The sequence below is a fragment of the Saimiri boliviensis genome, chromosome 16 (assembly GCF_048565385.1).
Source record: "Saimiri boliviensis isolate mSaiBol1 chromosome 16, mSaiBol1.pri, whole genome shotgun sequence".
Taxonomy (NCBI): domain Eukaryota; kingdom Metazoa; phylum Chordata; class Mammalia; order Primates; family Cebidae; genus Saimiri; species Saimiri boliviensis.
Window position 1 is genome coordinate 57,144,509 of NC_133464.1, and position 12,851 is coordinate 57,157,359.

At 40.1% G+C, this 12,851-nt stretch overlaps 1 protein-coding gene across 3 annotated transcripts in view; it reads right to left on the reverse strand.

Moving 5' to 3' along the window:
• OLFM4 (olfactomedin 4) overlaps positions 1-12,851 on the reverse strand; it is a 737,268-nt gene that overhangs the window by 634,568 nt on the left and 89,849 nt on the right. For all 3 annotated transcript variants that reach the window (XM_074387646.1, XM_074387647.1, XM_003927191.4), the window contains exon 9: positions 4,018-4,107. The gene's annotated coding sequence lies outside the window, so the exon portion shown is untranslated. The remainder of the gene's footprint in view (positions 1-4,017; positions 4,108-12,851) is intronic.

Genomic DNA, 12,851 nt, shown 5'->3' on the forward strand with positions numbered 1-12,851 from the left:
ACACGCATGCAAACACCTGCAGGCAGATGAGAAGGTCCACTGTGCTAGAACACTCCAAAAACCACTGCTTTGTTCTCTACTGGTCTCTGCCAGCATGGCGATGCTGGACCAAGCAGATGGCTAAAGTGTTCTGAATAATTTGGAGCAGAAGAGTCTCATTACACTTGTCACAACTTGCCCACCTTTTCTCCCTTCCCTCGAGAGCTTAAAAGACTCTCTTTGGATATGATGAAATTAAATATGAAAGTTTACTAATGAAATATGCATTTTCAGAGTCTTTGTTCCAGCTGTTCCAGTCAGGATCTAATAGACCAGTTGAGGATTAAAGGATATAATTTACAGCCTTCTCCAAGCCTATCAAATTCTCTCCAAAATTTAGAAGGCCAGGATAGAAATTGGACGCTGAATAAATTGTGCATTTTTATCTCTTTAGTATCTTGGCACATGTGATACAAGCATAATAATTATTATGAGCTCTCCATGATGCAGTCCTTCTTCATGATATGGAGGAAGGGGTCAAACCATGTTTTTTGAAGTCAGACAGGAAAGCTATTCCAGACACATTCACATTCTAGATTTGAGACTTTAGGTAAGACTCATAAACTTTTTGAACCTTAGTTTTTTTTTCTTTAAAATAGAAATAAAAATGCCTCCTATAGGTATATTCCTGAGGATTTAAATGAGATAACTTCATAGAGCATTTTTTAAAATATAATTTATAATGCCATTTTATTTTTTGACATCAGAAAATATTTATTAGTGGTTTAAAATGACAGATAACTTGTAGAATGCAATCAATGCAGTACATAGCAAATGGCTTATGTATTAAAACTGAATAATTAAATTGCAGCACAAGTTCAAGAAGTTTCCCCATAACTTAGAGTATAAGAGATAAAGGTGATAAAGTATTAAATCAATAAGAAACACAGGGGGAATGATCCAGAAGATCTATTACTTATGTGTAACAGGAATTCCAGAAAGAGAGATCAGAGTATTCAAAAGATCAATAATCAAAGAAATAAAGCTATTCCTGGACTAAAAAAGACACGAGTCTTCAGTTTGAAAGGGTTCACCAAGTATCACATAATGAATATATTGATACACACATCAAAACATATCTTGTTTGCATTTCTTAAAATTCAGGTATTAGGGGAGAAAGTCCCATAAGCGTCCAGGTTTTTCTTTTTTTAACATCACAGTACTTTGTATCTAACAAGTAGTTCATAAATTTTAGTTTCATCGCATTTCTCTCTTTTTAATTTATCCTGCTTGAGTAGAATATCTAATCCACCAAAAACCTTTCTTTGATCATGTCATTCCCCTCATTATATCCTGAGGTCACTTGTCACTGTATGAAGGATGAAACTCAAATCTTAGCATCACCCATCTCACCCCAACTTACTTTTCAAGCCATATCTTTCCTAACTGCCAAAAATGAAGCCTCAGTTCCTGCTAGCAGCACTGCTTGCTGCAGTGCCCAGCTCCTCTCCTCTCTTGTTCATCTCTCTGCTCTGGTTTGTTTATGGCCTTGTCTCCTCTGGGGGAATTCAATTTTCACCCACCTGTCAATTAAAAGACTCCAAAACCACTAAGAACCAGCTCAAATACTTTGCCCTGAAGACTCCAAGATGGAATCACTCTTCTTTCTAAAACATGCTTTAAAACTAATTGTATTTTTTATGAACTCCTTGACAGATGCTCTCTCCTATTGTTTATATATATTAAAAAGGCACATGTCAAAAGATACGAGTTCTATCTGTTGGCTGTTTATTTCCCATACTAGTCTAGATGGAACTCCTTAGCAGTGGTGACTACATCTTGTTGTCTTCTATCTCTAGCATCTGACACAGTGTCAGATACCTAACAGGTGCTCCATAAATAATCACTCAAAAGGTTTACCCAATAAGCTATCACCCTATACCCAAAAAGTTTAATCACAAGATGCTTTGCTTAAACAGTGGTTACACATTCAAACCTTACAATGGGAAGGCATCTAATGTAAGTGGCTGACACAGGCTATGTCAAAGAGAATCAGGGGGAGTGGGGACTATGGCATTTTGGAGCAGGGCATCCTACCTCTAGATGACTATGGGAATGTGGTCCCAGTATCATCAAATCATTGATATTTCAAAAGAAGGGAGAAACTCATATTTTTGTGTACCATTCTTAACCATTAGAAAATAAGGCAATCATCTGTTTGTTGAAATATTGTGCAGGTCCATCATAGAGGCCAAGCCAAACACAACTTTGTTTGCAAAAGTAAGATGTACAAATGTGGTAGGCAACAAGAAGCAAAAAGCCCTTTAGAGGTGCAGATAGACCTTGCAGAATAACAGGTGGACTCAGGAGAAACCATGTTCAGTGGGACTTCTCATCCTACCCAAGAGAAACCAACAGATGGAAAGCTGGGTAAAGAAGGGAGAGAAGGCAGTAATGGTCAGAGTTCAACACGGTGAGACTGTGACATGTGGGACGTCTGAGTGAGCAACAGCTGCTCCTAGAACTGAGCTGAATGGGGAGCCCCCCCACACCACCCAGGCAAGAAAAGTAACAAATTGGTGATTGCTCCACATCAGTCGCCAATCTACGTAATACTTCTACCTGGTAGGTAGCCTGATACCCACTAACATCAGGTAGGTACTATACGATTAATATTTCATAAGATAAATATTAATCATTAGCAATTTTCAAAGCCGAGGTATAGCTACTTTAAAAATGAAGAAGGAATGCAGATGAAGAGCATGTATTGCTAGAGAAATTAGTGATACAGAGTCAAGCAAAGTCTCCAGAGTTCTCGGGGGAAGAAGCAAACAAAGAATCACAGCCATTCTTTGAGGCAGCATCCTACTCCTTAAAGAAATTCAGTCATGATTATGCCAATCAAACGAAAATCTCGAAAACAGAGAGGCCATGGAAAAAGGGCTGGTTATGAGCACTGAATTCAGTTACATATAAAACAAGGCAAAACAACTGTCATAATATACTCTAATGGTTATAAACACCAAATGCTATATAGAGAGGAATTGCATAAAAACAGTATTATAGCAGTTTCCCTAGTTTTCTTAATATTTAGTTAATAAATACTCCCTATATTTGACACATTAAGTTAAAAAGTATAATGACACCAATCTTCCAATATTCTTTTATATCTTATTTTTTAAACTTTAGAAAATATTTCAGGAACTAATATTTCTTGTACTTAAAATAGGTAATTTGCTTGATTTTACTGTTTCAGAATTTTTAAAATTAAGTACAGTTAATATTTTTTTATTTTAGATCATGTTATAGAATATTCCAAACTCAGTTTTACTGTATTTTTTTCCTGTCTGTATTTCTATATACAGAGATACATAGGATGACATTGCCCTTTGTTAATGACGGTTATTTCTGTATAGTGGAATATGGAATGACCTTTTTTCTTTCTTCTTTGTACCTTTCTTTGCTGCTTGACTTCTTTATATTGAGCTATATTGTTTTTATAAGCTCAGTAGAGTTAGTCTTTCTGAAAATAGATATATTCATTGAGAGAAGCTTAATATTTGGCATCTCTAATTTTTAAAAAGTAATATATGCATATTTTGTACCTCTGTGTCTTCTGTTTACTTAAATCTCTTCTACCTACTGACTTTCATTCTTTTTATAAAGACAGGGTCTCACTCTGTCACCCAGGCTGGAGTGCTAGAGGGCAGCGGCACAATCATAGCTCCCTGCAGCCTTGAACTCCTCGTCTCAAGAGATCCTCTTGCCTCAGGCAGATCCTCTTGCCTCCCAAGTAGCTGAGACTACAAGTGTGTGCCACCAAACCTGGTTAATTTCCTTTTAAGAAACAAACTTCCCAGGCTGGTCTTGAACTCCTGGTCTCAAGCAATCTTCCTGCCTCAGTCTCCCAAAGTGCTGGGATTACAGGCATAAGCCACCAAGCCTGGCATTATTTACTGAATTCCAAGCTCTGTAATCCTAGAGGGTAAACATTAAGCTATTTTAAAACTATAAGGGGCCCTCAGAAAAGCCACCTACCTCTCAAAATCCTTATCCCTCTGTGGATACTTCACATAATCAATTTTCAGGAAGGTTGCATGAGCCACAGACTCTTCTTTATCTTTCACCCTGTAGAAAAAGGATTTTTACATAATATTAAAAGGTTGCTAATACTGTCCCCACACTAAACAACATCATTCATAATGCAAATAATTTTAGTAAATGGGATGTTACACTGTTATGCATATATAGCTTCTCTGGATGTTTGAAAAGTCTTGAGACACCCCCAAAACCCCCTAAAAACAAAGATGCCAAGAAGGAGGTGGCAATTATTTTCTGTTTAATTTTTACCTACTTTGAAGTTTTCTTTACCAATCTAATCTTCTACATCAGTCCCAAAACAACGACATGACTGAGCCACATTCGTTATTAGTACTCTGAACCTATATACCCTGACAACTAATGTCGTGTGTAGACTACATGAAAGGTAAGGTGTGGAGAACCCAGACAGGCTGGAAGTGTTCAGCAGGTAATTCCTGAATCAGAACATGTCTAAAAATAGACAGCAAAAAGCCAAAATCTGTGAAATCAAAACTAGACGACATCTGCTCAGAAAGAGTCTGGAAGTTAGAACCAACAAAAAGGCAACTAGAATAGACGAACTAGTCAATCCAAGAGACTAAAGCAAGAAACTAAATCTAGCAGAGCTGAGAGCAGATGAGTACAAAAAAAGGTCTCCACCATCCAGAAATGAGTTGAAGTCAGAGAAACCACAGCCGAAACAGGTAAGTCAAGGATGAGAGGGTGCACGGGCCCAGAGGGAGTTCTCCAGATGACTAGTTACTGCTTTAGGAGTCTTCAACAGGTTCAGTCCAATCACACAGCCTTGATAAATGTTCCACAATCTATAAGACTGACTTAGGAGCTCCTATAGCATGACTACAGTACCCTGGGGGTAACTTTTATCAAAGCACCTGCCACAGCTTCACCTGCCACAGTGAAATTGATTTACTTACCTATCTCCACTAAGAAGCTGTAAGTCCCCTAAGAAGAGATAGCCTATCTTATTTGACGACGCATCTTCAGCATCTAAAATGATGCTTCATATAAAGTTCAAAACAAGGTCTAAGTGGATGAATGTATGAGTTTCTGCCCCTAAAATTTAAATGCAAGAAACGTGGCTCCTAATTAAAAGTTCATGTCCTATAACGAAACTCATGACATTACTCCTTTTCTCCTGTCACCTAAAGTCTCAACTTTGCAACACATTATGTCATCTAATTTAGTGTTTTCAACCTTCTTTAACAGAAATCTCTATTCAAAATGGATGAAACAATGAGGAAGCATTCTTATTCCACATAATAAAATGTCACTTTTCTAAGGGAAAGTGACTCCAAGGCCCCACGTGCTTTTCATCTTTCTGCTCTATCACCCTCAGCAAGTCAGCTAATCTTCAAGCCAGCCATCCTCATGGTCACAAGATGGCTGCCTCACATGCAAACATGGCAACTTCTGGCGGGAGAGTAGAGCATCTTTTCCTACAGGACTCTCAACAGACACACATCTCTTGGCATCTCTTTTGTACCCGTACAAATCTTAAACAAGTCACTGACAAGAGAAATTAGATCATTGTGATTGGCTTAAAGAAGTCTTCAACTACGGGGTGGGGGGTGGATCACCTGAACAGAATTAACAAACCGGGAAAATGTGCTGGGTAGGTGGCCAACAGTAATTACTACAATTTCATACGATGTCATTCATGGTCTCTCATGCCCCTTGCCTCCGGCCTCCTCTCCTACCATTCCTTCTATCTCAAACTCTGTACTCAGACCCTATCTGTTATTTCCCTAAATATACCAGACGTTTCTGCTTGACCAGATCATTTTTTGTCTCTGTCCTTTTGTTCTGTGTTCTTATGTCTGCCAGAAGTGCTCTTCCCCTCTGTCCAATGGGCAAACACTGACTCATTCTCAATCTCTCCACTGAAGCATCAATTTTCTGTAATGCCTTCCTTGACTTCAAGTAATTAACTACCCTATTAATGTTCATTCCCCACACCTTGTCTGCCACTTCTATTACTATTCACTATTATTTCTCATAGTGAAAAGTGCTCCTTGGTTTACATTTTCATCTCTTCCATTAGACTCGGAGCTCTTAGTGAGCAGGACTGTGCTTTGTTCATCTTCGCACCCCCAGCCTCTAGTTCAGTGTCATGTGTTGTAGGCTTGTTGCATTGAGAAAATGGAATGAGCTGAACTGAATCTGGCTGTGTGTAATATTTCCAACAGTTTCTCTAACATAACTCTATGGGGGAATCTCTTTGAAAGAACAATCACTGGACAATTCAACAGGGACCGTGCTCTGAATTGTCCTCTACAGATGATGCTGGGGGAGGAACTCTGAGCTGTCTAGAGCCCAGAGGCCATGGAACTGCGTCCTCTCTTGGAGAGCTGGCCATGTCCCTACTTAGGGAAACTGCCGTTCTGGCTTTAGCACTGAAAATTTTGCATCCCAGGAAATTCCTGAGTCATGGGCAGAGCAGGAAAAATGTCATGGAACCCCAAGTGGTTCTGCCATGACTTATCTTCTGTCTGCCATCTCAACAGAATCTCACATAAGAAGAAGAGGATCAGTCCCCACCAAGTGCTTAATCTCTAGGGAGATGAGAAAGATTGCTACAGTCCTCACTGGGGAAGGAGATTAGGAACTCTCACCTGGGGTTAAAGGTTTAGAAACTGTGGGTAGAAGTGAGCAAATTATGGAGACCCTAAATGATTGTCCAGGGAAGAGAGTTACACAACATTAGCTGTTTCTAAGGCAACAACTTCCCAGATTTATGCCAGAGCTTTGGAACCATTTCCCCCTAGAGCAGATGATTATATGCTCATTTATCTCCAGAGAAGCTCTTAAAACCTCTTCTTTCTCAGAAAACCCATTTGGCTAAAAAACACAGTGTTTAAGATGCAGGGTTGCTCTGAACATTCCCAAATCCCCAGAGAAATGTTTATGGAGATTGCTATGTTGTCCTAGCGTTTGGCTCCAACTCCACATGGCTTCAGTTTAGCAGTTTCATCACTGCAGCATGAGCAGTTTCTTTGAAAGGAAATTCTAAGGAAATATCCAAATGGTTATTTATATGTCGGGGTCTCCCCGGAGCAGTTCTTATAACAATGAGTCTATACCACAAAATGGCACTCTGCATTTACAGTCACTGATGATGATGAACCAGAACAAAAGGAAAATTCCTAAGGGAAGGACCAGCCTCCTTATGCAGTGATGCTCCCAGTCCCATCTGATGGACAATTCCCTCTGCATGAGGATTCACGGTTTAACGGGGAGCTCAGCCCAGCCCTTCTTGACAACTGCCTCTCTGAGGCATGCTAAGACAACCACTTCTCAACACTTGTCTCAGCTGTGGCCTGGTCCAAAAGTCTGCTAACCCAAAGCTTACACTGCACCCCATTGCTGGTTACATCCAGGTCTGTGAAATGTGGCTGTGATTCTGAGACTGAAAAAGAACCATAATGCACTTTTGGTTAGGACCCTCAGACTCTGAGCAGTTGGAGGCTAAAGGACTATGTCTTATTTATCTTGGAGCAAGCCTGCTTTTGTTCAAATCTCATCTGTGTTACCTACAGCTTGTGTAACCTGGGTAACTTGTTTAACCTCTCAATGCCTCTATTTTGGGGGGAAGAACATAGAGATAATAACAGCACCAACTTCATAGCATTGTTATGAGGATTAAGTGAATAATAATTGTAAAGTGCTTAGAACATGGTGTGATGTATCATAAGCATTGTAACATTTAGGTTATTATTATTCTTTGTATTCTCAGTGTCTCATATCATCTTTAGCTCACAGCAAACACTAAAAATAAAGTTGGCCGGGCTCAGTGGTTCATGCCTATAATCCCAGCACTTTGGGAGACTGAGGCAGGTGGATTGCCTCAGATCAGGAATTCGAAACCAGCCTGGCCACATGGTGAAGTCCTGTCTCTACTAAAAAACAAATACAAAAATTAGCTAGGCTTGGTGGGGCACACCTGTAATCCCAGCTACTCCAGAAGCTAGGGCAGGAGAACCGCTTGAACCTGGGAGGTGGAGGTTGCAGTAAGCTAAAAATCGCACCATTGCACTCCAGCCTGGGCAACAAGAGCAAACCTCCACCTCAAAAAAAAAAAAAAAAAGTTAAGCAAGTGTACTGAACTGAACTCAAATTTTCACTCACAAACAAGATATAGGTAAGAAAACTTCGCCAAGTGCTCTTCATTACATACTGGCATTCTAGATTAGTTTTGCTTCTTTACTGGCCAGTTGGTGGTGTGTCCCTTTCTCTTTGGTGGCTACCTAGCCATGAGCTTCAGAGGGGTCTAGAGGAAAGAGGACAAGTGACAGGGGGCTCTGCACAAGTTCTAGTCCCAGCGGGCCCAATGAATGTCAGCGCTTTGAAAACTCAGAGGAGAGAAAAGCACTGCTGTTTGGGGAGCTCAGGACAGGCCTCGTGAAGGAGTTGTCTCCTTAACAGAACCTCGAAGAGATTTCAAAGAGACAAAGAAGGAGCACATTTCTAAAAGAGAAAGCAGCATGCGACACTGGAAAATCATGAAGTAGGGTCAAGAAATATTGAGCAGTCCACATGGGCACAGGCTATGCGGCAAGCCAGAGCACTGCTTTATGCCCCATTTCTAACCCCATTCCCAACCATTTAGGCCCAACAATGGCACAATGCCAGGAGTAACCCAGAGGTCAGGTTAACAAAGAATTCGTTGCTGTTTTTCAATTCCTACCTGGATTGTGTGGCTTCAAAGTCCAAAGAATCAGCTAAGCAGCTTTTAAAAACTACAGATACTTAGTCTGTTTGAACTTGGGACAGAAAGCAGAAACGTTTTAAATGGCATCACCACACATCTGTTCTTCCACAGAGCACATAGTAGGTATGTGAATAACCACTCCCAAAGTGCTCATTAGAAATGCCAAGGGAGTCTTACATGGGAAAGCCAGGGCATTACCAACAAAAACCAGCCATAGCTGCTGGGGGACAGTAGTGTCAGTACACACAAAAGGGTGTGAGGACCAGGCTCATACACCATACCACCAGTAGACCAGGGAGGGATTCTTTTTCTGTGTGAGATGGAATCTCAGACTGTTGCCCAGGCTCGAGTGGAGTGGCACAATCTCGGCCCACTGGAACCTCTGTCTCCCAGGTTCAAGCAGTTCTCTACCTCAGCCTCTCAAGTAGCTGGAATTACAAGCACCTGCCACCATGCCTGGCTAATTTTTGTATTTTTAGTAGAGATGGGGTTTCACAATCTTGGCCAGGCTGGTCTTGAACTCCTGACCTCGTGATCCACCTGCCTCAGCCTCCCAAGGTGCTGGGATTACAGGTCTGAGCCACTACGTCCGGCGGGAGGGGTTCTTAAAAGAACAGAAGTAAGATCAATGAGATCATTCACAAGGCAGCTGTCTTGCCAGAATATCATTTTAAGTTTCTCTGCATATGAAGTTCCCTTTGAGCAGTGATTCTCAACTCCATACCTCGTGGCTGAAGCTGTTCTCCCATGTCCCATCACTCAGTCATCTGATCTCACCATGATGGGTGACATTAACATATTCACAGACACACTTCTATTACATTGTTCCACATGACCTCCAAGCTAGCCAAAAATCTTACGGCCTGAAAAAAAACAGCTCATCCGAAGTCATCCCTGATTCCAAGGAAGAAATCATTCAGTTTATTCAAAAACTAAATGGTGTTAAAATAGGGGGAGGAGGAGAAGAACTGTTTTAATTAAAGCATTTTATAAGAACTAACAATCAAGTGCAATGTGTAGGCTTTGATTGGAGTTGAACAAACTGACAGGGTTTTTTTTTGAGGTAATCAGGAAAATCTGAACTTGAAATAGATATTAGGTGATATAAAGGATACTAGTTTTGTTAGATATGAATAGGATTGTGATTATGGGTTTTTTTAATGTCCTTATCTTTTCGAGATAGCTGCAGAAGCACTTAGAGAATTTCTTTTCTGATATTTGCTTTAGAATACTGTGGTAACAAGTGAGGCAAGGAAAGAAAGTAATCAGGCAAAAGACGAAACAAAATTGGCAAGATGTTGAACTCTTCTGACATTGTGTGGTGGGTTCATGGGTTCATTTGTACTATTCTCTCCAATTTTGTGTATTCTTGAAAATTCAGTCATAAAAAAATCTTTTTTAATTTTTATTTTTATTGAGGCAGGATCTTGCTTTGTCACCTAGGCCAGAGTGCAGTGGCACAGTCACGGCTCATGGCAGCCCCAACCCCTTTGGCTCAAGTGATCCTCCCACCTCAGTCTCCTGAGTAGCTGAGACTACAGGCATCATGCACCATCATGCCCAGCTATTTTTTTTTTAACTTTATGTAGAGACAGAGTCTCACTACGTTGCCAAAGCTGGTCTCAAACTCCTATTCTCAAGCAACCTTCCCATATTGGCCTCTGAAAGTGCTAAGATTACAGGCATGAGCCACTGCACTTAGCCAAAGTATCTTTCTCAGGCTTCCCAGGCACACTCATGTTGACCAACTAAATAGTGCATTCCATTACACCAGGCTCGTTGACAAGGAAACTGCTCCACTTACTGAGTGCAACAAACAAAGGAGAAGGGCCGCTGTACATGCCTCACCTATTGTCCTACTGCATTCCCTGAAAGTAAATATGACGGACAGTAGATATGCCACTATTCATGATTGCTGTTAGTCCATGATTTAACAGTTCCTGGGCAGAGCCCTCCATTTGCTTGTCCCAGGGAAAGTCAGAGAGTCCAGTCTGAACAAGGGAAATGTGTCCCAAAGCAGCTTTCATCCTTGACTAGGGGCTCAACTTTTTCAAGCAACTTCCCTGCATCAAAACAGGGCCTGGTGCCCACACTTCCCTCTCCTCAAGAAGTGTTAAAACGTGAGTAAAGACATCATTCTCTCAGTCCTTAGAGCCCTGTATCAGAGAAGTGAGATCTTGATTACCATTGGCTCAAGTCTTTATCTTACTTGAAGAGACAGATAGAGTGAAACCTGGTTATCAAGATGTTGGAATGCCACATAATCGTGACCTGTCCCACAACATCCTCAATCTTTATAGATTCTAAGGCAAAATATAAGCATCACCGAAACCTAAACATATTCAGTATGCTTTTCCTTAAAGCAGAGGATCACACCCAGATGAAAAATTGTACTCTTTTCCTCAAGTTAAATCCTAAGATAGATACATAGATAGATAATAATACGTGTGTGTGTGTGTGTGTGTGTGTGTGTGTGTGTGTGTGTGTTAGAATGGCATATGCAATTTTAATATTAGAGCAAAAAACAAAGCAAGACAATGTGGTAGAGATAGAAAAAGGAAGACAGGAAGAAAAATTGTAATAGCTGGCATTTATTGAAAATTTACAGAGTGCCGAGCACTTTACACACATTATCTCTATCTTCACAAACACCTTTCAATCCAAGTAACATTATCTTCATTTTGCAGAAGAGGAAATGGAGACTTATGTCTCCTAGAAGGTAAGTAGCAGGAGCAGAATTCTACTTTCTGTTGGATCTGATTCCAGAGTGTAGACATTTAACTATTATCCTTCAGAACGCACAGGGGAGTAGACCCAAGAAGATTATTAAACTGCACATACCATCTGAAGAAAACTTTTTGTAAAATATATTCCCACTGGATTAAAGAAGAGAAGAGTTGAGACAGTCTACTTCTAACTGGTGACTTTCTCACTAGTAGGATTATTCTCTAGCCTCTGCGTTTTGCTTCTTTATATTTTTTAAGTTTTCTATGAACATGTATTGTTTTTACAGCAAGAAAGAAAAGAAGTTATATTTAATATTTTTAAGTACAGAGGAGGTTTAGAATTTTGAATGCTCTGCCTATGTCTCCAATAATTATGTCTTGTATGAAAATGTAAAGCCCTCCACTGACTTGGCTATATAGTACTTATTCCAAGACAGCAAGGCCCAAAGGACTGGAGACTTCGTCCAGAAGAGCTGTCAGCCCAAGACTTAGGGCAAAAGAGCACCATCCCCACAAGCAGGAAAACGATCAGCCTCAAATCTGCCTGGCTGTTATCTCCCTCCTGCAATTTCCCTTCCTGTGAATTATTCCACTGCTTATGTATTTATTTTTTAAACACATAACAGAGGAGTTATTCTCCAACTCTCTATCAGCTGAAGTATTAACAACTTCCAGCTGAGAAAATATCTTTTCACTTTGCTTAAGCCTAATCATTATTTTCTCCTTCCTACAGGAGTTTCAGTATCATACAAAGGATCACAATACAAAAGGCTATGTGGATGCTATTTTATAAAGTTGCTTGTAGACTTACAGTGTATAATTTGGGTGTAAATCTATTTAAAGTTGTCAGTTGTTTGGATTCTCTTTCTAAAAAGAAAAACTTTGCCCCCTTGTTCCTTGAAAGCCTAAATATAAAGAACCCAAATTAAGAAACAGAAAAGAATAAAAAGGCTTCTTTTAGAACTTTCATTTTATGTCTTAAAGTCTCTCTTTTGAAATTAAAATTATAGACATGGAGAACTTTATACTGAAAACTTTTAATTGTCTAAAATGTAAAACTGTGTCTCACCACCTGTACAGAAAAATGCTCCCTCTCAGATGTAAAAGGCCTTCTAAATAGAAATACTGAGTACAGAACTCTTCTCCTGGCCCAGGAGTACTGTAAGAAATGGATTCCACTCTGATACTGTGTTTTCTTACATCAGTTTCAGGTACCATTTACAACATACTGGGCTACAGCTTCTTGTTAATGAAACAAGTCAGGAATACATTCCCTTTAGAAACCAATTTCCTTTACTCTGAGGCACAAAAACCATCTCTGCCAGGCAGCCCAGACA